This window comes from Canis lupus, chromosome 17, assembly GCF_011100685.1.
Source record: "Canis lupus familiaris isolate Mischka breed German Shepherd chromosome 17, alternate assembly UU_Cfam_GSD_1.0, whole genome shotgun sequence".
NCBI classification, from domain to species: domain Eukaryota; kingdom Metazoa; phylum Chordata; class Mammalia; order Carnivora; family Canidae; genus Canis; species Canis lupus.
The window spans coordinates 37,433,216-37,459,457 of NC_049238.1; the positions used below are offsets into that span (position 1 = coordinate 37,433,216).

The 26,242-nt window shown below is 50.0% G+C and overlaps 1 protein-coding gene and 1 long non-coding RNA gene across 5 annotated transcripts in view; one reads left to right on the forward strand and one right to left on the reverse strand.

Annotated features, from left to right (window-relative positions):
- Window positions 1-9,384, reverse strand: part of LOC119869695 — a 53,799-nt gene extending 44,415 nt beyond the window's left edge. Inside the window, exons 1-2 of the long non-coding RNA XR_005372431.1 lie at window positions 9,219-9,384; window positions 2,973-3,133 (exon numbers count right to left, since the gene is read on the reverse strand). This is a non-coding gene — a long non-coding RNA (uncharacterized LOC119869695). The remainder of the gene's footprint in view (window positions 1-2,972; window positions 3,134-9,218) is intronic.
- The window catches only part of PSD4 (pleckstrin and Sec7 domain containing 4), a 35,384-nt gene continuing 18,267 nt past the window's right edge, over window positions 9,126-26,242 (forward strand). For 2 of the 4 annotated variants that reach the window (XM_038561494.1, XM_038561495.1), the window contains exon 1: window positions 9,126-9,464. The gene's annotated coding sequence lies outside the window, so the exon portion shown is untranslated. Of the gene's footprint in view, window positions 9,465-21,309; window positions 21,471-26,242 lie in introns of those variants that run through there. The other 2 variants (XM_038561492.1, XM_038561493.1) reach the window with 2 other exon arrangements.

Sequence of the window (26,242 nt, forward strand, 5' to 3'; positions counted from 1 at the left end):
AACACCAAGTGGAATACTGAATTTGGCCCTGTGAGGTGGGAGTGCAAGACTGTCCTCAAACATAGTGCAGTCCCTCCTTCTGCTTGGGTTCTGCTGACTTCTGGACGTGGTCTCGGGAGTCCTTGAGTCAGGCCCAGCTGGGTTGCCCCCCTCGTTGGGGCCTGCTGCTCACTTGTTTCCAAAGATTGTTGACTTAGATGGGCTTTGCAAACAGCGTTCCCTGGACTTCTCTCCAAGGCCCAGGAAACAGAACCAAACTCCACAAATCTAAGTCACAAGGCTGAGCTCCATGCCTCGAACCCACTTCCAGCTAAGCCCTCTGATCCTCTCCACTTACAGACCGGACTTCACGCATCCCCTTGATGGAAGAGGAGATTTCATCGCTAAAAACTAACTTCAACAGGTTAAAAGGCAACCTGTTTACCAATTGGTTAATTGGAGAAAATCTTTACGCTCTTGTCAAGATCTCGGCTCCTTGGAGGAGGCCACCCTCAGGTCAGCTTTCTCTTCCTCAGATGGAAGATGGAAGGAGCCACACCTGCTCCTCAGGGATGATTGGGGGATAAAATGAGTTGGTGTGGGTACAATGCTGTGTGTCAGAGAAGGGTGCATGTGGCGGATAGATTTCAATTTGGTAAAGGGGGAAGTTCAGGGCTGAAAACACTTCGAGGCTTAATGGTACCAGTATCGACAACACTTGTGGGGCTCTACAGCCACCCTGCCCTCCTCTTACAGAAGGGGAAAACATGAGGCTCAGCCACTTTGTGTGATTAGATCAAACAGCCAATTGTAGGTAAATAATGGACAAGGCCGTGAGACAGCCATGCACATGAGCTCTAGAATGTTCTGGCTCTCCTGTTTGCAAAGAGTACTCACGGACAAGTGAGTTAATGTCTTGGATGCTCTGTTTCCTCATCTCTAAATGCAGGTAATAACTAAGGCACAAGGCTGACTTATTTAATCTTTGCAATATTTCTGTGTAGTAGTACTACTGTTATCAGTTCTGGAAGAGTCAGTGCTCAAGGGAATCTGCTTGAAAGCCTTGGTGCTCAAAGTGTGGTACCCAGATCAGCAGCAGCAGCAGCAGCAGCAGGGTTGAAGAGTTAAAATGCAGAGTCTCAGGCTTCATGCCAGACTTCCTGACTTAGGATCTTCATCTTGAGCAGATCTCCAGGTAACTCAATCCACGTTCAAGTTTAAGAAGGTCTGCTTCAAAGAGCAGCCCTCATGCGGTGTATAAACTCAGGTGCATTTGTTAAACTGACTCTCATAAACCTAACCCATGTCCTCAACATTCCTCCCACTAGCTCACTGATGATACCCAAACTCCCTTATTAAGACCTTCTTCTCTGGCTTAATGTGTTTTTAAGAAGAAAAGCTTTATGGATGCCTGGGTGGCTCAGTTGGTCAAGCATCCAACTCTTGGTTTTCACTTGGATCAGGTCATGATCTCAGTGTCCTGAGATCAAGCCCCGTGTCGGGCTCCATGACCAACGTGGAGTCTGCTTGTTCCTCTCCCTCTGCTCTCTTTCTTATAAATAAATGAAATATTGGGGTGCCTGGGTGGCTCAGCGGTTGAGCATCTGCCTTCGGCTCAGGGCATGATCCCGGGGCCCTGGGATTGAGTCCTGAATCAGGCTCCCAGCAGGGAGCCTGCTTCTCCCTCTGCCTGTGTCTCTGCCTCTCTCTGTGTCTCTCATGAATAAACAAATAAAATCTTTAAAAACAAAGTAAATAAATAAGTAAACTCTTTTAAAAAGAGAGACAGAGAAGAAAAGCTTTAAGCCCATTCTGTCCTGTTAGAACATCATCGGCTCCACACATGCAGGGATTTTTATCTGTTTTGTTCTACGACGCACCCCAAGTACCTAGATCAGCAAGTGATATGTACAGGTTGGCCAATAAATATTGGATGAATAAATGAATTGGCCAGTGATACATCAGTAGGAATTAATGTATTACATGGGTCAGAAAATTTGGGAAGACAGGGAACTTAGGCCAGGGAAGTTTTGAAAGAAACCTAGAAGAAGGGAAAAAGATGAGGGTGTTGTTGCAGGTTGCAGAGATTTTGGAGCTCATCAGGGAGAAAGATATGGCCACAAGGTGGCAGTAATGCACACGGGCTTTACCGGGCTACCCTTTGACAGGTGCCCTTCCCTGCAGGCTTGGAAGTCCTTTCAGGGGCTACTCGGCAGGTAGGAAGTTGCTACTTAGGAGGAGAGGCAGGCATGGGGAGGAGAGAGAGAGAGAGAGAAAGACAGAGAGAGAGGGTACTCATGTGTCTAGGTGATGTCACTAGCAGCACAGTAGGGAATTTCTGGGTCAGCACAGCATCAGCTGGACTCTTTATGACCTGATGCTTATCCCTGGCTAGCAGATGTTGGGAATAGCTTTGTGGGGTATGCAAAGCAGGCAGGCTCTAAATGGCTAAAACACAGCTTATTTGGGTGATGTGTAAAACAATTGGTTGTGTAAACATTTGAATTTGGCCTCAGGTGGGCTTTGGTGCGAACAGGTCTCAGCTCACTGTGAAGAAATCAGCGACCTAGGGGCCAGTATGCAGAGGCCACCTTTGGCTCCCTTACATAGCACAGGGCCTGTGAAGTGGCTCGGAAAAGGCAGGCCTGGGCCGCCTGTGAAGGCGACAAGGAGGCAATCAGGGTGGCTGGGAGGTCGGAGGCTTGGGTAGGAGAGCAAAGCACAGGGAGGGAAGATGGGCAAGATTCGGAGAGGAATGTGGCCTTTTCGGTCACTTCGAGGTCTGCCCTGGAAGACCACAGAATCATGGAACAGCTCATTTGAAACTGCAAACCTGAAAGTATGGGACTCCATTTGGTTTTTAAAGTTTTCCTAGTCTAGTCAGAATTTCCCTACTAAGTAGCGGACCAAATACCATCTCTTCTCTGGACCTCCATGTTCTCACTTACAAAGGGAGAGGATGAGACCAGGTCTGTGGTTCTCATTAGGCTCACCTGTGGAGCTTTACCAAAACCGATGGAAGGCTGACTCCATCTCCAGAGACTGGTTTGGGGGTGGTCTGGGCACGCTCAGGTCAAGATCCCCCTGGACCAGAAGGCTCCTGAGTTCAAGTCCTCACAGCTGCTCCCCCAGAGTGAACCCTGTCTGGTAGCATCTGGAAATGCAAAGGAGGTAAATGATGCTTACCTTCAGAGAAAGGTTCTTTACCAAGTCAGCAGTATATTTTGACTATATTTTAATCTGAGTTGAAGGTAGAAGGTTTTCTACTTAGTCTAGTTAAGGCACACTTGGAGCTTCTTTTTTTGGCATAAATTATGCTATAACTGTAGATGTTAAATTGGGGTAAAAGTCTTGCAAATCTTGGGGAAACCAAATAATCTTGTGTTTCCTCTTCATAACATTATGAAATCCCTGATCATAGCGGCAAAATGTAACACGCTTGATATTGAACCCAATTCTTAGAAAAGTTTGGAGATAGTTGAAGTATGTGTTTTGGGGTTCTTATCCTCAAATCTGACAAAGCCTAAATACAGGGATGTTCAGCTTTCAAAAGAATGTTTCTGGGTCTTCTGCTGCATCCAGTATGTGGGGGTTTTCAAACAACAACAAAAACCCAGAAACCAAAAAAACCACCCAAAAAAACAGTTCAAGAAATGTCCACCAGAGGTCAGCATTTTACTGAAGAGAATCCAATATGCCAGCCTGCCAGGGAGAGGGCAGCAGAGCAACAGAAGTCCCTGACTTGAAGTCAGAAGGCCCAGGAAGAAGGCCCAGCTCCACCATGTAATAGCTAGAGGATTCTGAACAGGCTACTAAAGCTTCCTGAAGCTAGTTTTATTCATTTGGAAAACCAAGATCATAGTACTTCTCAAAGTTGTTTTGATGATTAAATAGCATGTGTAAAAGTACCCTGCATAAAAGCTTTATATAAAAACTGGCTTAATAATGTTATAACCCAGGGCACCTGAGTGGCTCAGTGGTTGAGTGTTTGCTTTCAGCTCAGGTCGTGATCCCCAGGTCCTGGGATCGAGTCTTACATCAGGTTCCCTGCAGGGAGCCTGTTTCTCTCTCTGCCTATGTCTCTGTCTGTCTCTCTCTCTGTGTGTCTCTCATGAATAAATAAATAAAACCTTTTTTAAAAAATGACGTTATAACCCAAGTGTCCCCAGATGTCTTCAGGCTGTGGAAACAAAGCAAATCACATGGTCCGAGTGTCAGGATCCCGGTCCAGCTTGCCCCTTAACACCCTTCCTTCCTCCCCTCAATCCATAGGATTGCTGGGATGACCTAGTAAGGGGCCCACACTCTTGTCTGTCAGGACCTTAGCCCCAAACCTTCCACCCCTTACTTCCCTCCTCTCCTTATTCATCATTGTTTGGACCAAGGGCCAGCTCTCCAGATCATCCCAGAGCATCCAGTTCTCAAAGTGTCCAAGTGGGTTCTGAGAAAGGGAAAGAGGGTTTATTTCTTCAGCTCTTATACCACTAGGTGGCACTTGTCTCCCCAAAAAGCACTTGGTGAGGCCTTTCCCAGTGAAACACTTGGCCTGTGATCATTTGAGCATTCCCCAGAAGCGGCAGCAATTTTTTGCAGGCACGATTCTGATTTGGGAAGGAAACACAAGGAAGCAGTGTGCAGGGACTCGGTCTCTCCTCTCCTGCTCATGCGCCTACAGAGTAAATCTCCAATGCCTCCCCTTTGGAGGATGGTTTCTGCTTGGCATAATCGAATGACTCCATTCTTCCCCCAGAACGAAGGATCTACTTGCCCCAAATGCCTTTCCAAAGGTTCCTTTTTTTTTTTCCTGACAAAATTGCTTCCTGCTTTGAAATGACAATTTCTCATTCAACATCATGCTTTTGAGATTCATCCACATGTTGTGGGCAATCAGTAGATTGTTTCTATTTGCTGAGCACTAGTCCAACTTATGAATAAATCACTATTCATTCATGGAGTTTGGGGTTGTTTCCAGTGTTCGTATTTGAAAAATGAAGCAGTTGTGAACACTTCTTTGTACAAGTCTTCTTGGGGACATTTATTTCTCATTCTCTTGAGTAAATTGCTAGGAGTGGCATGTCTGAGTTCAGTGCCAGATGTGTTATAAGAAATTGACAAATTGCTTTCCAAAAAGGTTGCATCTTTTTTTACATCAGCAAAGTAATAGTCATTCTACTTCCTTGCCAGTATTTGGTATTATGAGTGTTCAAATTTTAGCCATTCCTGGAGAGATGATGTGATATCTCACTGTAGTTTTATTTTGCATGAATGATACTGCGCATCCTTTTCTGTGCTTATTGGCAATTTATCTTTCAGTGTAAAGTGTCTGTTCAAGTCTATCGGCCTTTATTTTAATTGAGTGGTTTGTATTTCTACTATTGATTTGCAGCAGTCGACTATGACCTGGATATAATTCTTTTGTCAGATATGTTTTGTGAATATTTTCTTCCAATCTAGAACTTGCTTATTCATTTCCCTAACAGGGTATTTTGGTGAACATAATTAAAAAAATTTTTTAATACAATTAGTATTGTAAAAAATTTTGGACTCTTACAAAGTTGCAAAATTATCTCCTTATTTTCTTCTAGATATTTTATAGTTTCAATTTTTCTAGTTAGATCTATGATCCATGTTGAGTTAATTTCTATGTGTGATGTGAGGTGAAACACGGGATTCTTTTTTTTTTTTATTTGCTTTATTGAGATACCATCATTCACATGCCATAAAATTCAACCATTTATTTTTTTTAGGATGTACTTATTTATTCATGAGAGATACAGAGCGGGAGGCAAAGACATAGGCAGAAGGAGAAGCAGGCTCCCTGCAGGGAGCCCAATGTGGGACTCGATCCCAGAACTCCAGGATCATGCCCAGAGCTGAAGGCAGATGCTCAACCGCTGAGCCACCAGACATCCCCAACTCAACCATTTAAAGTGTACAATCCAATGGTTTTTGGTACTGTCATGGTTAATTTTATTGTTGGGGGAGCTAAGAGATACCCAGACAGCTGGTAAAACATTATTTTGGGGTGTGTCTGTGAGGGTGTTTCTGGAAGATGTTAGCATTAAATCAGTAGACTAAGAAGGTGGCTCTCACCAATACTGGTGGACATCATCCAAACCATTGAAAAGAACATAATGGCAGAGGAAGTGAGAATTTGCTCTCTTTGTTTAGGCCAGGACATCCCTTTTCTTCTCCTGCCCTTGCCCATCAACTCCCCTGGCCTTTGGGCTCAGACTGGGACTTACACCACCAGTGTTCCTGGTTCTCCAGCCTGTAGAAGGCAGATCGGGAGCCAATTCCTATAATAAATCTCCACTTTTATAGAAATCTGTATATATATCCTGTCGGTTCTAGTTCTTTGAAGAACACAAATACAAGCGTTTGGGTAGTGTTGTGCAACTATTATTACCACAATTGATTTCATCCTTTTCATCACTCCAAACCCAAACCCCATATTTTTAGCAGTCACTGACCATTTCCCCTTTTCCCTAGGCCTAGGCAACAGCGGATCTACTTTCTGTCCCCAGAGATTTGCCTGTTCTGAACATTGCATATAAATGGAATCATGCAATACAGGGTCTTTTGTGACTGAGTTCTTTCACTGAGAAAATGCTTCTGAAATTAAATCCAGGGGCACCTGGATGACTCAGTTGGTTAAGCCTCTGCCTTTGACTCAGGTCGTGATTCCAGGGAACTGGGATTGAGCCCTGTGATGGGCTCCCTGCTCAGCGGGGAGTCCACTTCTCCCTCTCCCTCTGCCCCCCCCCCCACTCCTGTGCTCTCCCTCTCTCTCTCTCAAATAAATAAATGAAATCTTAAAAAAAATTGATACATGATGCGACAATATGGATTTAGATAGGATGAATAATATTGCACTGTATACATATACTACATTTTGTTTATTCATTCATCAGTTAATCGACATTTGGGTTGCTCTACTTTTGGCTACTATGAATAAGGCTGCTAGAAACATTCCTGTACATATTTCTGTGTGGGGATACATTTTCATTTCTCTTGGATATATACCAAAAAGTAAAATTGCTAAGTCATACGATACTTCTATGTTTAACCTTTGAGGAGCTGTCAAACTGCTTTTCCAAAGCTGTTAGATCATTTTTTTAATGTTATAATCCCACCAGTGACATATGAGGGTTCCAGTTTCTCAACAGAGAGATTAACTGTCTTTTTTTTAATTGTAGTCAGCCTAATGTGTGAAGGAGTATCTCATGGTGGTTTTAATTTGCATTTCTCTGATGGCTAATGATGTTGAACATCTTTTTTTGTGCTTCTGAGCCATTTGTGTATCTTTTTTTTTGCAGAAATATTTGTTCAGATCCTTTGCACATCTTTCAGTTGTCTTTTTGTTATTGAACTGAAAGATATCGTTATTCACTCTAGATACAAGTTCCAAGGTTCACGTTTTACCATATGGCTTTCTATGTGTTCCAGAACAATTGGGAAGACTTTTCTTTCTCCATTGAATTACTTTAATACTTTTGTCAAAAGGTACCAGTTGATGGTTTGTGTGTGGATCTATAGCTTGAAAAGTCTGGTTCAAACATTGATCTGCTTCTCTGTCTTTATGCCACTTTGGTTTCAAGTGTTCCTTTTTCCCTGTGATGTCTCCTTTGACTCATGGGTTGTTTGGAGATGTCTTGCTTGATTTGGCATTTTCCAGGTAAAAGACTGTTACTGATTTGTAATTTAATTCCATTGAGAAAGGTGAGGATAACCATCTCCATGAGCTAACCCACTGAAATTCAGTGATTGTTCTCCACTGTCAGTCTATATGGTCAGTCTTCATCCCTTATCCCACAATGCCTCCTCAATGCCTGACATATATGCTGCAGGTGCATAATGTATGTTTGCAGAGTGAACTAATGAATTAATAAGTTATAGGATGGCTGAGCTAGCATCGGGCGGGGCTCCCTCTAAAAAAGACAAAGCATCGGCACTGCACGCTGATGTAGAGCATGGACTCCAGGTCCTTCTGGCTGTGTGACCTTGGTCGGGTTACTTAATCAATCTGTGTCTCAGTTTCTTCGCTAGGTGAAAAGCTGCCTACATCATCGGGTAGTTGAGCGGATTGCCTGGCACATAATTAACACAATAAACAGGGATCCCTGGGTGGCGCAGCGGTTTGGCGCCTGCCTTTGGCCCAGGGCGCGATCCTGGAGACCCGGGAGCCTGCTTCTCCCTCTGCCTGTGTCTCTGCCTCTCTCTCTCTCTCTCTCTGTGTGACTGTCATAAATAAATAAAAATTAAAAAAAAATATTAAAAAAAATTAACACAATAAACATTAGCTGTTGTTCCTTCCAGGAGAGCCTGGTCGGTTCCATCTTAGGCAGCATCAGGCGAGAAGATGGGCTGCCCCCGGGTGCCAGTCTCTAGGACTGGGCTATGTCGGAGATAAGGAGTCACTTAACCCGGATTTTCACATACGGTGCCTTAACGTAGCCACAGAAACAGAAACCAGAAACCGAGAGCCATCAAGTGGAATCCTGGAAACTAAAAGCTGCCCGCCAATGTCGACCGATGTCTGAGGATATGGCTGCTAAAATAGGCTCGTCTCAAACCACAGGTACTGGCCATCATGCCGTCAAGTAGCAAAGCAGCCGGCAGAAGCACACCGAGGTCGGCGGTCACGGCCGAAATGCTGCGCTCGGACCACGCAGTTCTCCTCGCGCCCGCGAAATACAAGCAACGGGTGTGCAGGGACCGGGGGCTGCGCGCGTCGGCTCGAGGCGCGTACACGTCTGGGCGGCCTCGGCTTCCGGGGTCTGCGCGCACAGGCGAGGCACAGGCCCCCCGGCCCCCGGCCCCCGCCCCGGCCCCCGCCCCCGCCCCGGAGCGCGCAGGCCGGCCCGCGCCGCCGCCGTCAGACCAGTCGGGCGGCTTCGCCCCCGCCCGCCCCTCCCCGCCCTCCCGGAAACCCGGGCCCTCCCGCGAGCGCCCGAGCAGGCCGCGCCGGCCCGCGCAGCCGCCGCCCGCAGCCCTCGCTCCCGCCCGCGCTCGGGCGCCGCGCCATGGGGCCGCCGGGCCGGCGGGAGGCCGGAGCAGGCGCGCGGCGGGCGGTGCGGAGGGGCCCGCGGGGAGGCCGGGCCGGGGCGCCCGCGCAGCCCTCGACGGTGGCCGTGCGCCGGGACGCGCCGAGCGCGGGAGCACCTGCGGGGGCTGCGGGGCCCTGCGCCGAGGGGCCGCGGGACGGTGGGGAGCGAGCGGCGCCCTCGGAATCCAACCTCATCTGGTGACAGGGACGGCGCACGGTGCGACGGTGCCCCCTGGGCTGGGCTGGCGGCTCTGCTCCGGGGCTCCTCCAGCTGGGCCCGCTGGGTCTGCGCCCCGGTGTCAGCGCCGGGTGACCCCAGGGCCTCGCTGCTAATGACCGTTGCCCTGTGCCGCCGCGGCCCCTGCCCTCCCTGCCCTCGTGGATGTTGGCCCATCTCCATGTGCCTGGCCAGAAGACATCGGAGATTCCTGGGAAGGTAAACAGTGTCTGCTCAACTAACAAACTCACATTCCCTCTAGGGTTCCTTGCTGGTCCTAGAATGGAGTCTAGCTTGTCCTTTCTTGGGACGCTGGAGCCAGGAATGTGCGTTCCTTTGCTGGTTTTTTTCCATGCCGCAGGATAGAGTTTGCTTCTCTGGTCAGTGCACTCACCCAGACCCCTGTGTCTGTGGCCTGCATGCTAGGTCAGGAGGCCAGTATCAAAGGGAGGGCCTGAGTAGTTTGGGACTCCACCTGCCCTTGAACCTCATTAGCCCAGCCCGTTTCCCCAGCCCAGAGCTGATTGAATGTAATTAGCAACTAATTGAATGTCTGTGAGCCCCTCTGCGTAAGAAATACACCAAGGCCAAGGTTTGATAGCAGATAGTGCAGAATGATTCATTCTTTACTTTCAGACATGGTGTTTTCTCTGTGTGGGGCCTATGACGAAGAGCCATTCATTCATTCATTCATTCATTCATTCATTCATTCAACAGATATTTACTGAGTGCTGACTGCTAACCAGGCATGTAGGCATTGGCAGCCGCTCTTGTTTACATACATGTTGTATGAGAGAGAAAATAAACAAGTGGGTGAATCACGTTATTTCAGAGAGCATATTTTAAAACAAAAGAAACTGGCTGGTCGCGGGCATGGTGGTGAGACAAGAGAAATTGGCCCTTAGCTAGATAAGGTACAAGCTTTCCTTTTTTTTTTTTTTTAAGACTATTTATTTATTCATGAGAGACAGAGAGAGAGAGAGAGAGAGGCAGAGACACAGGCAGAGGGAGAAGGCAGACCCCATGCAGGGAGCCCGATGTGGGACTCCATCCCGGGTCTCCAGGATTATGCCCTGGGCCGAAGGCAGGCGCTAAACCACTGAGCCACCCAGGCTGCCAAGGTACAAGCTTTCTAAATGAAGTGGGAAGGTGGTACAATTTTCAGGCCCTAAAACTCTGGGGCTCAGGTTAGGATGTCCTCTGTTTCCATGAGCAGAGACTTCTGAGCTGCCTCTGAGGGGTCAGGGAGCAATGGATAAGTGGTGAGTAGCTCCTCTCTGGAGTCCTCAGAATACACTTGTGGGGGAGCTTACATCAAGGCGGAACTCTAAGCTTCCCCAGAAGACAGGCTTCGTGGGTTCACTCGCTCATTTGTTCATTCAACAAATGCTTACCGAGGGCCCATATATTCCAGGCACTATTCCTGGTGTTAAGGATACATCAGCGAACAATATAGTCTTTCCCCTCACGGCGTTTATTTTCTGGTGGGAGAAATGGACAATAAACAACAATAACAGCAATTTTAAGGTCATATCTGATAAGTGCTATTAAGAGAAGGAAAGTAGCTTAAGGGGTTAGAAGATGATAGGGCAGTTGTGTTCAGTAGAGTGGTCAGGACAGGCTGTGCTGGGGAGATGAAATTTTAGTGGAAACCTGAATGTAGATAAGATATAGTCATGTGACTATCTGAGGGAAGAACATTCCAGGCAGCAGAAATAGCAAGTGCAAAGGCCCTGAGGCATAAATAAGGTGAGCATGCTGGGCATGCTGAATGGGCTGGAGGAATAGGAAAGAGGCCAGTGTGACTCTGGGAGGCGAGCAGACATTTCAGAGGCTCTCCTCAAGGTGTGGCCACAGCCTGATGACCAGAGGCATTAAAGAAAGCAGATGATGCTCCCAGGTGCTGAGGCAGGAAGATTCATATTCTCTGCAAACCCAGGGTCAAGCCTCATGGTTTACAGTGAGCAGGGGAATAGGTGATCACTAGAGATGGAGATTATGTGTCTTAGCACGAGGGGCGTCACTTGCTTTTCTTACACCCAGTATCCATCAGGAAAACCATCATGGGGCCACACAAAGAGAACTAAAGTGGTAAAACAGATCCCAAGCTTTTAAAAATTAGTAAATCTCTGGAAACTGGATATGGGGAGAAAAACTTGCCTTCTTGGAAGATTCCAATCACCTTTCAGTCTTTAATTAGGTGACTTATTTAGGCTTAAAAGGAAAACAAGACATTTATCATTGACATTTATTGAACACATACTTTATGCCAGGCTCTCCTTTGAGCACCTTATGTGCAAACACAAATCCTCACAGCAAGTCTGTGAGGTAGGTACTGTCCCATTTCACAGATGAAAAAAACTGAGAGACCCAGAGAGTAGGACAGACAGTTGCCTGCTTTTACACAGCTAGTAAGTGAAGAGTCAGGATTTACCATCAAGGGGCACAATTTTAGAGTCAGGCACTGAGAGACAGAGAGGGGATGGGGGAGGTTTTGGCTGAAGGGATGTTTGTCCACAAAGGAGAGAGGAATCCAGTAGAAAGAGATCCTAGGGCCTAACAGCAGGGGATGGTTAGAGGAGACCGTAGTGGTTAGAAGCACATTCCACCTCTTTTTGTTCTTTTTAAGATAATATTGCACGGGTTAAAAATTCTTTAGAAAGTATTTTTAAAGGTACTACCTGTGTGTGTAGTACCCTAGGGATTTTATCAGCCCTTAGGGATGCACAGTGGAAAATCTCCCTCTCCCTCCTGTGCTCTGACCCTCAATTCTCCTCTTCGGAGGCAATTTCTCAAGACTATTTCAAAAGAGATGTGTTCTGTTTGCAAAGGAGCATCCAAGTATCTATAACTTCTCTCTTTTTTTTTTTTTTTTTTACATAAATGGTAGTAATACTCAGTTCCGTATTATCATCATCATTATTATTTTACTTAAGATACTTATTCTGATTCAGCACATAAAGAAATAGTTCACCCTTTTTAAATATACATGCAATGTCCCATTGAGTGGGTGCAGCCTGTTTTTCTAGCCGGTCCTCTATGGGCTTTGAGGTGGTTTTCCCCAGTTTTGTGTGTGTCTGCTGTGACAGCAAGCACACGTGTACCTATGGGTCCGTGCACTTCTGTGACTATATCGGCAGGGGAAATGAATAAACGTGGGATTACCGACTAAAGAGCAACGAGTATTTTAGATGTCGATGCTGTCAGCCCTGCATTCCAGGGGCACAGTATGACACACTTCGGACACAGCTTGCTTCCCCACTGCTCCACCAACTCCGTGTGTTACCAACCTGTTCCTGCCAATGTGACAGATGAAGACAACTGGCACCACGTTGTCGTTTTAATAAGTCTTTATAGGGAGTGCTGTTATGTCTCACACCTGTTTTTAGCTATTGGTCTTTCTCTTTCTGTGGACCGTTCACATCCGTGGCTGGCGGTTTCAATTGGATTTTTGCCTTTTTGTTGTTGTGATTGAATTATCAGGGGTCTTGTTGTGAAGAAGAAGACTTCATCCCTCAAATCTAGTCCCACCGACTGCCCCCTCGCACCCCCCCTCCCTTCTTGTGAGCAGCAGCCACTCTTGAGATATTTGTGGTAGGTTTATTCTGGGATCTGGATGTATTCTAGAGAAATAGATGATGTTGATTTATATAGGCATGTATTTCAAACTTACATAAATTGTATTGTGCTACAAATCATGTGCTTTTTACTTTTTCAGCCCGAAGCTATTTTGTTAAAAAGATGGATCTGAGTGCTGTGTGAGCACTTGGTTGGTCGCTCCCAACCGCTGCCTGGCGCTCCCTAGCTGGGATTATGGGATTCTCATAATAGCTGATTCTTTCTGGCTAGTGGCTTGGTCTATAAAGATGGTTTGGAGAAATTATGGGAGTAGCCTCGGAGGCTGAGGAGGATTTAAGAGATGAAAGTGGTGAAAGGAACAGATGACCCAGAGTATAGCATGAGGACACAGCAGTGTGCCAAAGTACCAAGGACACTGAGGGAGTCCCCTAGACTTCAGGATTGTGCTTCGGGATGTGGAAGTGTGGTCCTGGGAGATACTGGGGGGTCTCACATGCCAGTGTTGCACCTTCCCAGATGGCAACATGGGTAAGGCAGGGGCTGAAAGACAGCAGGAAGTATTTTCAAGGGCAAGAGTGATCTCCTGGAAAACTGGAACCTTCTGCCCATGATTCTGAGAGGCGGGAGGTCCCTGCAGTTCTCCTGGTGAGAGAGGTTTTGGGTGAGAGTAGGGCAGTGGCATGTGCTGGGGAGGGAAAAGCAGCAGGATGGGGCACTGGGGTCAGGAAGGGTCTGGGCTGGTGTCAGGGCTATTAACTTGGAAAGCTGGGTGGATGTGACACCACAGACAAGACCCAGGAGGGCAGGCTGGGCACGGGGATGGGGAGGCGTGTTTGTGGGCATGTGGGCATACTGTGGGGCATGCTACTGAATCTAACTCCTGCTCATTGGGCTAGAGGATTCTTGCTGGCAGTTAGGACTCCCGGCTTTCAGCAAGAAGGTGGGAGGGAGATGAACCTGTGAGGTGAGTGAGGTCACCCCAGGAGAGAGTAGGGCCAGAGAGGCCCAGGCAGACCAGAGCCTGGGGCAGGTCTGCAAGTAGAAGTGGATGGACAGGCTGAACCAGCCAAGGAGGCTGGGTACACTCTGCAACTCTCCCTTTGTTGGCTGCATGACTTCAGAGAGGCTTCTTCTCCGCATGGGAGCCTGGGCAGGTGTGGGGTGGAGGGCCCTGCCTTCCTGGTGTCTCCCAGTGCAGCTTCAGAGGAGGCCTAGACACACAGAGACAGACAAGAGGGAGAGGACCTCGGGTGGTGCAGGTGTGTGGGCTCTCTTCCCAGGGATGAGCTCTGAGCTTCCCTGGTGCTGTTGCCACTGGAAGCTGCCATGCCAGGCCACCCCTCTGTCTCTGCGGGCCACAGTGGAGAGAGCATGGATCAGGTCCTCCTGGCACAGAGAAGGGACCAAGAAGCCCAAGGCTCTGTGGCTTTGAGCTGGGTTAAGTCCCAGCACCTCCAGGGAAGTCTGGGGCCTTTTAGGTGGACCCAGGAAATGCCTTGCCCTAAGTGTCATCTTCCTCCTTCACTAGGACCTTCACACCTGTTCAGTGCTTTATGGAACACCACAGCCTTGCATGCCTGCTAATCGTAAGCCTGAATATCCATTCAGCAGTTGACAACTCATCAAGGCTAATTAGCATTATCATACGTAACTCCCAGTTCTTTCTTCAAAGTAAATGCTCGGAAAGGTGAAAGTACACAGTGTCTACTCATTTACATATCTTGCCATGATTTTTGACGGGAGAGTTTTCCATCCATACTATTTCATTTCATATTTTTCCTTGACTACACACAATTTGAAACTAAAATAGCTATTATTTACTTCCACATGGCCCTAAGAAACAACATCTATGACAGCCCAGGTTCATTGTATCAGCTATATTTTTAAAATGCATATTCAAATAAATACTCAACTACTAAAATTGTTCATTATGTGTACTGCATCCCTACTTAGGCAAACACAGCCTTAGGTTCATGGAATCCTGGAGGAAGTAATCTTTACCATGTAGGAGCCAGGGGAAACTTTTCCTCTGCCCTCTTAGATTCAGTCACTGGGACAGACAAATTAAACTGGCAAAAGATTACCAGTCAAGAGAGGTTTTTTGGCATGCACCTGAGACCCAACCAGAGAAGCAGCTGGCTTGTTAGAAGCAGCTGGTTAAAAGTGTATACACCTATACACTTGGGGGGGGGCAGGCAGGGAGACAAAAGGTCTCTATGGGAAGAACAGATCGGTTTCTTTAGGAAAGACAAATGGGTTTTTAGAACAGGTGAGAGATGAGAAGGTTTGTGAGCACATTTGTCTCTAGGGTATGGGTGATCTTTCAGTGTCCTTCAGGGCCATAATCTTTCCTGGAGAAGGGAATTGGGAGAATTTTTATTTCATCTTCTGGGGGTAGCTCCACCCTGAAGCAGGAATTTATGGGACCTGTATTTTCCAGAATTTGCTGCATTTAGTCAGTTAAAGGAAGCTCTGAGAAGACTTCTTTTTGCCGCTGTCAAATCTCAAATGTCTTCACCTTAAAATAATCTTCATAGCAACTCCGGAATTCTAAACAGGTCCCTGTCAAAGACGTCAGAGAGGTCACCCCGGCAGCCACTTGAAGGGTGGTGACAGTGAGGGGTCAAAAACAGTGCACACTATTGCAGACTGTCCTCGTGGCATACTAGCTCCCTGCCTCCACCCAGAAGGAGGGACGAGGTTGGTCAAGAACATCCCAGTCTTTGAAGTGCATGGAAATCGTCACTTGTTTAATTCAGCATATTTAATCTCCTAATGCCTTTATTGCTTTTGCTGCTGATAAATATAATACATACTTGTTTTTAAAATTTAGCTACATACCAAAAAGTGCATCAGGAACTTTAAATCATGTATAGCGTTGCCATATGCATTCAGCCACTATCAACCAATGCTTTGGTATTTTGTTGCCTAAATACACAAACATGTTTTTAAAAATTAAGATCATAATGTATAATTGGTTTTCTTAATAATATGCCATGAGCATCTTTCCACTGCATTAAATACTCTCTAAAACTGAGATAGTTAAAGGTGGCTGAGGCTCACCATATGGCTCTGGGCTCTACCATAATCTATTATCCAATTCCCAATTGTGGGTGTTGAGGTTGTGAGCTCTTTTGCCACTAGAAGAACTGCATACTCTTGTACTTTAGCAGATGCTTGTGAGCATCTGTTGGGTGCCAAGGGTGGGCTGGAGACAGAGGCAAATAGCTAGGAACCTACCCACGCTTGCCTAAGGAGGAGGGCAGACCCATGACAAGAGGCTGTAGGGAAGGTGCCAATCTACAAAGACACAGAGTTGGGAGGGAGTGGAGAAGGGGAGCCTTGGGAGACAGAGGCTGGGTCCAGACTAGTCCCAAGGAAGAGGAGAGCCAGGGAGCTGTGGCCTGGGCATCTGGGCCTGCAGTGTAGAAACACCTTCCCAAAGTTACTGTGCCTCCCATGGAACTGGGCAACCAAGCCCAAGAGGTAGAAGCTTGTCATTCACTGTCATAATAATCACTTCCTGCCTTTTTCCAGGAATCCAGGGGCAGCACTGGTGCCCACATAGGTATCAAGAGGTCGGTGGTGGTGGTATTACCACTAGACTAGGCTCCCTGCCTCTGAGAGACTTCTCCCTCCTGTTCTAGGGGAAGGAAGCCCTTACCACCCCCAGTGCTCCCTCCTCAGCTCCTGGCTCAGACCCCCAGGGTGCCCATAGTCACATAGACCAGTGCAGGTATCCCCATCTAACCTGAGAGGAATGTTTAGGGAGGCAAGCGTCCTCCTGTCTGTCCTCCCTGGGGCCCCGGGGTTGTGGAGGCTGGAGAGCTCAGAGGGAATAGGGCCTTTTCTGGAAGACAAAACGTGTAGCTGCCTAAACAACAGAAAGTGTTATTCAGCCACACAGGAACCCACTGAGGGACTTTTGGCTTCAGCTCTCACCCTGCCCAGTGGCTGGTGTCCCTGCAAGGACAGCTCAGGAGTTTCTATAAGCTTCGAATGGGGAGAGGTAGTTCAGGCTACACTGTCAGTAGTGCTGCTACTTGCAGAGATCTGCTCCTTCATTCACATCAGCAGTAGGCAAGGGGCAACGGGGTAGAGCAAAAAGTGGATTCACTTGGGTTTGGCAGTCCTGGGTTCAAATCCAGCCAGAGTAACTGCTCAGACCCTCAGTCTCCTCATCTGTGCTGCAGCTTGTAAAGGGCCGGGTAAATGTCAGTACAGGGGCGGGGGGCAGCGCGTGGTGAAGGGCAGTTATAAGTCAGGTGCCAGTTCCCTTCCCTGCTGCCCGTCTCCGCTCATGCCTCCACCTCTCAGGAGGGCAGACTGCAGTGCTGGAATCCCCAGAGGGGATTCCTCCCCTAGAAGGTGGGCCCTATTCCCTTCTCTGTGCTTAGCTCGTAAGCTATACCTCCGTACCTTTGCTGAGCTGCTTCCTCCGCAGGCAAACAGGAAGTCACTTACCTCCAGGCAGGCAGGAAGGGGCTGCCAGGCAAGGCTGCATGCCCAGGGGTTGTGGTCAGGTCAGGGGGCTGGGTGTCCTCTGGGCCCCAGGGCAGGGATGGTGGGCTGGGTGGGGAATCCCTGGGCGTGGCAAGGGGAGGTAGGTCAAAGCTTGTGCTGGCGAGGGCTCTGGGGCAGAAGCCAGTTCCCTCCTCCTGTCCCCATCCAAGCCACATGGCCACTGAGTTGGTGCCCTCCTTGCCTGTGTCCAGGGATCCTCCCTCCAGAGTTTTAGTCCTGGAAACCTTGAGAAGGGGCTGAAAGCTCTGGGAGATGGAAGAGAGCTGGTGGCTGGTGCAGTCAGGGAATCTGTTCTTGGAGATTGCTGTGAGTAGAAACACCCCCACACCACCAAACACACATCCCATATGCACACATACAAGCCCCCCGTACGCCCCACTGGTTGGGAGGAAAGGGAGGGACAGATTCTATTGCCTGTGGCATCCTCCTGATGCGATCAAGGAGGAGACGAGTAGCTTTCATTCATTCACTCAAGTGGCCGTGGGCATGCATGAGCCAGGCGTCCACAGCCTTCGTGCTCCACAGGTGAATGGGCTGGTCCTTCCCTTGAGGAGGTGGTAGTGTGGGGAGCATGTGGACTCATAAGTCCACAGAGGAGGCAGACCACTGGCACCCTGCCTGACCAGCAGCTTTGTAGCCACCGGAGCTGCTTGCACCAGGATCACTGCGGTGGTGTAGAGGCTGGACTGTGGGGGGCAGAGCCGGAATCGGGGTCTGGGACATCGACCCCAGGTCCTCACCTCCTAATCAGTCCTCACCTTGTGACCGCCTGGCTTCAGCCCCCATCGTGCCCCTGGTGCCCCCAACCTCTGCTTGTCCATAAGCTCCGTGCAGCCACATTTTTTTTTAAAGATTTTATTTATGGGAACCCTGGGTGGCGCAGCGGTTTGGCGCCTGCCTTTGGCCCAGGGCGCGATCCTGGAGACCCGGGATCGAATCCCACGTCGGGCTCCCGGGGCATGGAGCCTGCTTATCCCTCTGCCTGTGTCTCTGCCTCTCTCTCTCTCTCTCTCTGTGTGTGTGACTATCATAAATAAATAAAAATAAAAAAAAAAAATAAAAAAAAAAAAAATAAAAAAATAAAGATTTTATTTATTTATTCATGAGAGACTCACAGAGGGAGAGAGAGGCAGAGACACAGGCAGAGGGAGAAGCAGGCTCCACGCAGGGAGCCCGGCACGGGACTCGATCCCGGGTCTCCAGGATCACACCCTGGGCTGAAGGCGGCACTAAACCACTGGGCTACCAGGGCTGCCCGTGCAGCCACATTGGATGGCCACTTTGCTCCTTATCTTCCTAGACTTTCTAGTAGCATTTGACATAGCTGACCACTTCCTCCTTCTATAGTTATCTCCTCTCTTGTCTTCTGTGATGTTTCTGTCCCCTCCCTGGCAGTCCCTTCTCACTCTCCTTTGCAGACTCGTCCCTAGTAGGCTCCATCAGTCTCTCAAGTAGCCCCTTCCTGCTGCTCACACACGCTCACTTCTGCAGCCCAGCCTTCCTATCCCCGCCAGGCATGGTTTCAGTTGCCTGCTTGAGTTTCACAGGTATCTCAAACCTGAAAAAAAAAGAACTCTGAAAAAGCAAACTCTGGATCTTCTCCCCAATCCTGCCATTTTTGCAAATGCCACTTGTACCCATCTGGTTGCTGTAGTCAGGAATCTGGGGCTTGCCCCTGACTAGTCTTTCCTCTTCACACCTTGCTTCTGCTTGAGTAGCTGGTCCATCCACTCAGCCCAGTGTGTATCCCAAGCCCCCCTGCTCCTCTGCTCTGCCCTCTCTGAGCCCCTCCATGCCACCAGCCTGCCTCTCCTGGGCCCCCGGGGCTCCCAGCTGGTCCCTGCTCCTCAGTGAGCCCTTGACTGTCTGTTATCCATACGGCAGTAGTTGATCTTAAAAACCAATATGGCAGTGCTCCTGACCTGTCATGTCCCTGCTTAGCCTGCACGCTGGCTGGCTGCTGAGGCCCCCCTGGCATCTGGTCCTGCCACTCCCACCTCATCTCCTCCCACTATCCCCTGAGCCAGCTGCCCAGCCACACTGGCTTGCTTTCTGTCCCCTTAACCCATGGAGAACTTTCCAGTCTCAGGCAAGGAATTAGACATGCTGGCTCCCCTTCACCAAGGTGTAATGGTCCCCACGAGCATTGCAGGTCTCCTGCCGCTGGCCCTCCTGGCTCCCCACCCCTACCTTCCCCAGTAACCACAGTTTACAATCAGATGTAGATTACCTAGGCCACTTGTCTATTTTCTGCCTCTGTCACTAGATTGGAAGCTCCCTGGGGACAGATGTCCTGTGTTCTGTTCCTGAGGGGTCAGCAGCTTCTCTCATAGGAAGCACAGGAGGAGTAGGTGCTGGCCGGCTGAGGCCATGTTCCAGAGAGGCCTCAAGGGAGGGTTTGCATTCAGGCTGAGGTGACTTTGGGTTTCTGGCATGTAAGATGTAACAGCTGGGCACAGTTCTGTAAGATCCCAAATACAGCAGGACGGGCAACGGAGGGTGGGGGTGATGAACCCGGTTAGCATTACATTGAGTCTGAGGCACTCAGGAGATAAACCTGCCCCTAGCATTTGCTAGCCCCAGAACATGAACGGTGGAGGGGCCCATCTGATGTGTTCAAATATGTAAAAATTAGAACTGCAACTGACAAAGTGTTCTTTGAAGTGTGTCTATCCTCCTACCTCCCATCTTAATAGTATGACCTGTTGAGATTTGAATTGAGATTCTCGGCTTCCCCTGAATGTGGCTACCACAGCAGAGCCCACTTCTGGCCTCCAACCCCTGCTGTGGCCAGCCTCCCCTCCCTCTTCTCCACCCTGTACCATGTGTGCCTGCAGGGGGCAACCTGCCCACAGGTGCAAACCTCGTCCCTCCTCTCCCTGTCTTCCCCAACGCCCCTGCAGTCTAGGGCTGCACAGAGCAGTGATGCAGGGCCTCTTGGTAGGATGATGCCACATGGGCCCAGGAAGCCGAGAATTCCAGGCTCCTGGGTGCTCTAAGTATGGTGGAGAAAGGCCTGGTGGGCCTGACCTTCTGGGGGAGAGACACAGCGGAGGAGGGGTAGAGCTGGAAATAGGCCTCTAAACTAGGGGCCAGGACAGCCTGGGTCAGAAGGTATTCTGATTCTGGGGCTCACAAGTGGCAAAGTCTTCTGGGCCCTTGGAATTGTGCAGACCAGAGCTTGGGGCAGGGACGGGGCTTTGGAGCCTCAGCATGAAGCTGGGGGTGCCTGAGGCCGAAGACGTAGATTGTACAGAAGGAGAAGAGAATGGTACGCGAGCAAGGCTCCCCACCAGCCTCTGTGTCACACTCGTGGGCAGCTGTGACCTGCATCCTGCAGGAATTCAGTAGTGGGGAATGGATGACTGTTGGTTCTCGTGGTCAGACACTCTGAGTTCTAACCTCCGCTGTGTGACTTCCCAGGTGTGCGACCCTAGGCAGTGGTGTCACCTCTCCGAGCCTGCCTTCAGCCTGCAGTGGACATAGCAGTACTTCATAATGGAGCTGAGAGGAGTGCAGTACGGTGCTCCTGGGGGACACTTTGTAGCTGCAAGACAAGTGTGTCAGGCACCGCTATTACCTGTATGAAAAGAAGCCTTTCACAGTTTGCAATATCATTTGTGAGAAACGGAAAAAGAAAAGCTGCCAGGCTAGGGCCCTCCTCTGTCCCCTGGGTGCCTGGCGACGAGGGACCGCCAGCTGGGGCAGAGATGAGAACCTGGTGACAGAACCACAGGGAGGAAGGGGGTGGGGCCTGTCCACAGCCCGGGCACAGCACCTTCCCCTTTCTGTCCCTGGGCCCTAGCCTGGGGAGGAGGGCGTCGCCACGTCTCTCTGGGCCGCCTGGAGGGTAGGGGGCCGCGGGGCAGCAGGGGCCTGAGGAAGGGGGCCAGAGGCAGTGGACCTGGGAATGGAGGCGCTTGGCTTGTGGGCAGGAAGTGTGAGGTGGCGAGGTGCTCAGGGGCCCGGAGGAGGCCGCGGGGTGGGAGGGGTGAGCGTGTCGTGGTGGTGAGGGGAGCGGAAGTCGGAAGCACCGGCAGCCACATTCTCCATTCACTGGTGGACGGACCTGCATGGGGAAGGCCCGCTTATCCTTTCCTGGGTCCTTGGGAGGTGAGCAAGGTGGGCCTGCTGGGGGTGGCGGCCTGGCGGGAGCTGAGGGGAGCAAGGGATGTGGAGAGTCCCATGCGGGCCCCTGTGGTAGCCGCAGGGGCAGGTGGGCAGGAGGAGGGCTCTGTAGGCCCGCTGCGGGCCCACCTTCCATGAGCCTGGCAGGCCTGCAGCCCTCACGTTCGTCTTCCTTCTCTCTGTCCCCCTCCTCCCTCAACCCACCCCACCCAATCTGGCCTTGCCTCTGATCCCTGCTCTGACCCCTAGGTACCTTGGCCTCTCCAGAGCCGCTGGGGGTCTCCAATTAGGAAGGGCGGAGGGGCTCCTTCCTGAACCTCTTACGGGCCTCCTCAGGTCCCTGGTGACCACTGTGGCTGGGTACCCAGTGGGGGCTTTTGTGACCAGAAGCTCCGGGTGAGCCTTTGAGAGCGAGGCTAGAGAGAAGGAAGCCAGACAGGCCTGGGCTTTGGGGCGGAGGCAGCTTTGGGTGTAGTTGCTGCGGGAGCTCAGACGCAGAATTGGCCATTAGGGGGCTCCCAGCTCTACCTCGCCCTTCAGGCCCCACCCCAAGAGGCTGGATTAGTGCCAGGGACCCCACTAGCTGGTTTGCCAGGGCAGCCGTGGTTTAGGCCCGTTGACCTGATACGCAGTGGCCATCATTTTACTCGCCAAAGCCTCCCTGTTCAGGACACTGTGAGGCCTTCTGCTCGTAGCTGTCATCCTCATGGTAAATGGAGTCTCACGGAGGGAAGGTCCTTCTAAGGGCCTAAGATCCTATGGTTGGCTTCACTCCTCTGCTAAAAAGGCAGGGGAGGGTGAGCTGTCATCAGCAGATAATAAATACTCCTCAGGCCTGTTGGACTTTAGCCAGGTTGGAAGGAATGTGCCTCAGATGGGCCTGTATCCCCAGCCTCCTGAGGCTTTAAAACATCCCAGAGCTGCTGCTTTCTGCAGGTAATGAACCACCCAGCACAGGCCTTAGAACCTGGGCTGCTGGGCTCTTTGGGGAAGGAGGGGAGACCCAGGAGGGGTGAGGGTGGTCCAGCCTGGCCCTGAGCCCTCCTAGGGGTCTTTGTCATTCCCAGGGGGCAGCTGCTCTGGAGATACATTGGTGGTCTGCCCCCATTCTCTCTGTACCCCAACCTCTCTGCCCCTCATCTTCTCTGCTCCCACTCTCCCTTCCCCCACCCTCTCTTCCCCCATTGTCTCTGTACCCCATTGTCTCTGTACCCTCATTCTCTTCCCTCTCTGCCTGAGCCCCAGCTGACCCCACCACGGGATCCTCCGCACTGCTGGTATCTCTCTGTCTCTGTCTCTATCTCTCTCTTTGTGCACACTTGCATGAAGGCTTCTTCCGTGTAGGCAGGATGTGGGGCTGCCCCTAGGCATGTCTCTCACGGTGCTCTTGCCCAGGTTTAGGCAGGAGCATCTGTCTTGCAACTACAGATAAGGAACTCTTCCTCTATTCCTCTACCCTCTGGGATGACATCCCTAACCTGGCTCCTACCAAGGGGTGTGTAGGGACAGGCCACTTCCTAAATTCCTGGATGGGCCAGGAGCCCATCCTTTGCTTTTTCCATAGGAAGGAAAATTTTCTAGGGATAAGGAAGGAATGTCTGCTGAATCTGGAAGCTTCAAGGGAGTGAGGCACAGAGCCATAAAACTCGGGGATGTGGCTCAGAGCTTAGGGAGCCCACTGGGAGGGTTGTTTGTGGGCTTATTTGTTTGGGCCTCTCTAAATAACCAGCAAAGCAGCAAAGTTAAACTGAGCAGGACATGCTATTTCTGAGCACCTGCAGGGGGCCAGGCCAGCAGCAGCTCTCAGACCCATCCTGCTTTATCACAAATCTATAGCATAGCTTTACTCCATCTTATTTCCTTTATTTTATAGATAAGGAACCAGGTGAAGTTTTTGACCAGAGTCACATAGCTCATCAGTTGTAGTTGGAGCTTGAGTCTAGTCTGTGAGCCTCTAGACATAGGGGGGCTACAGACATGCAAGGCTGCCACCTCCTCGCCCAGGGCAGGCCCTCCCACAGTGTCCTGTGGCCTCCCTGCACCTCAAAGTAAAGCCGTGTGCCCCAGCAAGGGCGAGGGGCGGGCGGTGAAAAGCAAATGCACTCTCAAGAAGTACAGTCCAAGAGCCAACTGGTCTCCTTGCCCTCCCGCGCCGCCCCCCCCACCCCCTATCCCCCCCACCCCCGAGATCAAGACAAAGTTGCATTGAATCCCAGGGTGAGGGGCGGTAGGGGGGAGGGACTTAGGCCCCTTAATCCCCTAGTGATGAGTTTGTGTGTCCTATATATTCCCATCAGCCAGGCCCAGCCTAGCCCCTGCACTGTCCTCCACTCCAGTAGAGAGGGGGCGCCTCCCCCCTACCTCCTCCCTCTCCTCCAGCCTCAGCTCCTTCCCATTCCTTCCTGTCTTCTGGAGCTCAAAACATTTTGTTGGATTCCATAGAGCCATTCTGCTTCTCCAGGAGCTTATACTTCAACTTCCCAAGCCATCCAAGGGCCGCTTTATTTTGGAGGTTAACAAAACTCACCATGTAAGGCATGCAGCAGAACTTTCTTCCTCGTTTGTTCTGGTTAGAACACCTGAGATAAGCGGTTTCTTTTTTCTTTTTTTTTTTTTAAAGATTTTATTTATTTATTCATGAGAGAAACACACAGAAGGCAGAGACATAGGCAGAGGGAGAAGCAGGCTCCCTGCAGGGAACCCGATGTGGGACTAGATCCTGGGACTCCAGGATCACGCCCTGGGCTCAAGGCAGACAGACGCTCAACTACTGAGCCACCCAGGGGTCTCAGATAAGTGGTTTCAAAAGAGATTTCACTCAACACCAGGGCTGAAAAAAAAAGTAAATCAAGACAATTCTAGATATGGAGACCTGAGTTCTGGTCCCCAGGTCCTGGCCCACCTCTGACTAAGAAGGAAGGTTGCCTCCAGGAAACAGGCCCCTACTCCACCCTTGACCCTGCCCTCACCCAGGCAGGGCTGCCTTGATGGACCATAGGCAGTGAGCTTACCCCTCAGGCCATTCTACCCCTTCATTCAGGGAGGAGTGATTTAAAAAAGGAGAGAGAGAGGAGAAGGGGGAGAGAAAGAGAGGAAGAAAGGGAGCAGAGGAGGAGAGACACGTAAACTCTCAGTCACAGTAGCCCTTGCAGAGGCGGAGAGCACAAATCACGTGATTGAATGAGTCTTCCTCATGTCTCCTCCTCTCTACCAGCTGCTGCCTGGGAGCCGGGACCCATGTGAACATTTTGGCTGCTGGCCTGGCAGGACCCTACCTCTGGGAGAGCTCTGCCCCAAGGGTCCTGGGCTTCCTGGGAGGAAGGAAGATGTGATTGGTTCATAGGCAGACTGTCCTTGGGAGGTAGTTGCAAGGTCAAAATGATGCTAAATCTCCTCCAAGCCCCATCTCCCCAGTCCTTTGGTAAGGTTGTCAAGGAGGGGTTTTCAGGATCCTTCCCTTCCATGCACTCATCCATCCATCATCCATCCACCCATCCCTCCATCCTTCTCTTTTATCCATACCTTCTATCCATCATCCATCCATCCGTCCATCCATTTTCCTTCCCCTCCCTCCCTTCATTCCATCCATCCATCCACCCATCCATCCTCTCATTTCCACAAACATTTTTGGAGTACCACTTCTGAGTCAAGCAGACACTGAACTGGACAGTGGGAAAACAGATGAATTCAAGAGACTCTCTGCTTCACAAGTAATTCATGCTTCATTCAATTCATGAAGGCCCAAGGGAATTGATTTATGGGTGGGGAGAGAGGGTGATACATAAGAGAGCCACAGACCTGCATGCAGACTCCAGCTCCGCCACATACTACTAGCTGAGCTACCTGGGTACATTTTTTACACTCTCTGAGCTTTAGATTCTATTAGGAAGGAGATGATAGCACTTGTCTCATTTGTGGGGTGGCTGTCAAGACAGATGAGCTCATGGCTGTGAAGCACCTAGCTGGATAACAGGTGCTTTGCGGGGGCTTGGTACATTTTTTTTCACCTCCTCTGTGGGGTTGGGTTGCCAGATAAAATACAGGATGCCCAGTTACATTTTAATTTCAGTTAAACAGTAAATTTTTAGTATAAGTATGTCCCAAATATTGGGCATCCACTATGTTTATTTGCCAAAGGTGGCAACTCTACTGTGAAGCCATGTGCTGCCCATTTGGAACTGCCAGCCTAGAACCAGGAACACCTGCCACCAAGCTCTGTAACCCCAGGGGTCCCATGGGTGGTCCTGAATTCTTGAGTCAAAAGTAACCTTTAGCTTTCTAATCTATCTATTTTCTTGGTGCTTCCATTCTGGGAAGGGCAGACAGGAGCCATGTGAGTGAAACACCAACAGTCACACCTCAGGATAAATGCTCTGAAACAGAGTGAGGGGTGGGGTGGAGTCAGGTCGATTTTAATCCATTCAGAGTCATGGACTAGCCAAACTGTATGCCTCTTCTGTCACCAAATGCCGTCTGCTTCTTCCTTCTATTCCTCGGTCCCTACCCCACCTCCCTCAGGTCCCAGAAATCTGCTCTCTCCTCTTTGGTCTCTGGAAAGCTGCTACAGCTTCTGTCCGCCCCCTCCCCTGCCCCCCCAGCCCGGAACCTGTTGATCTGGATTTGTTCTGGGAGGGCAAATCCAGTGATCATTTATGCCTAGCAGAGTCACGAGCATTTACCCATTTGGCTCCTTAATTCATATACATATTTATTTAAAAGTACATATTTGCAAAGAGAAACACGTGGGACTCCTGTCTCATAGCAAT